This window comes from Gekko japonicus, unplaced genomic scaffold (assembly GCF_001447785.1).
Source record: "Gekko japonicus isolate JY-2015 unplaced genomic scaffold, Gekko_japonicus_V1.1 scaffold3644, whole genome shotgun sequence".
Lineage (NCBI taxonomy): Eukaryota > Metazoa > Chordata > Lepidosauria > Squamata > Gekkonidae > Gekko > Gekko japonicus.
In genome coordinates this window covers 3,013-3,682 of record NW_015161519.1, presented here as the reverse complement: position 1 = coordinate 3,682, position 670 = coordinate 3,013, and positions in this window count along the sequence as shown.

The window sequence follows — 670 nt, the reverse complement described above, 5'->3', positions numbered from 1 at the left end:
CTGGTGGCTTTTAAAGTGTGTTGAAACTCACATGGTGGGAAACCCTGCCTTTTTTGGCGGGTGGGTGTTCCCCAGGGGGGAAGGAGCACACATGCAAGCTCCGGCTCCTCTGCTCTGGGGGCTTGCAAGGGGGGAAACTGTCTGGGGTGGGGGGCTCAGGGAACCGTGGCAAAGGGGCAACAGGAGATTTGGGGAGGAGGGCTTCTTATACAATCACTTCTGCACTAAACACCATTTGCAGTCATTCCACTGTACACACAAACCCAAGATTGCCATTTCTCTCAGTTTCAAAACCACAGTTTCCAGCAGCCAGTTCTCTTTTAGGCTCACGCACCCTCCCACTGTACAAAACAAAGGTAACCATTCTTCCCAGCAGCGTGTGACTCCTCCTTCTCCATTCGATGGTTGCCTGCCAATAGGGGGAAGCTGGAGGAGGGGGGTGGGATTTCCTGGGGAGAGTGGGGGGGAGGTGGGATTTCCGCATGTGGGGGGATGGGAACCCTGACGTTCTGGTTTTGACAGGAGGTATACCCATATACTACTCATCAAATATGTCGATAACCATACATTGCACCAAAATAAATCACATCTCTGCTGATGTGTGTTGCCACCTGGGCACCAAAATGTGGTTCCATGGCCACATTTTGCACCACAGAAATCTCCAAATGCA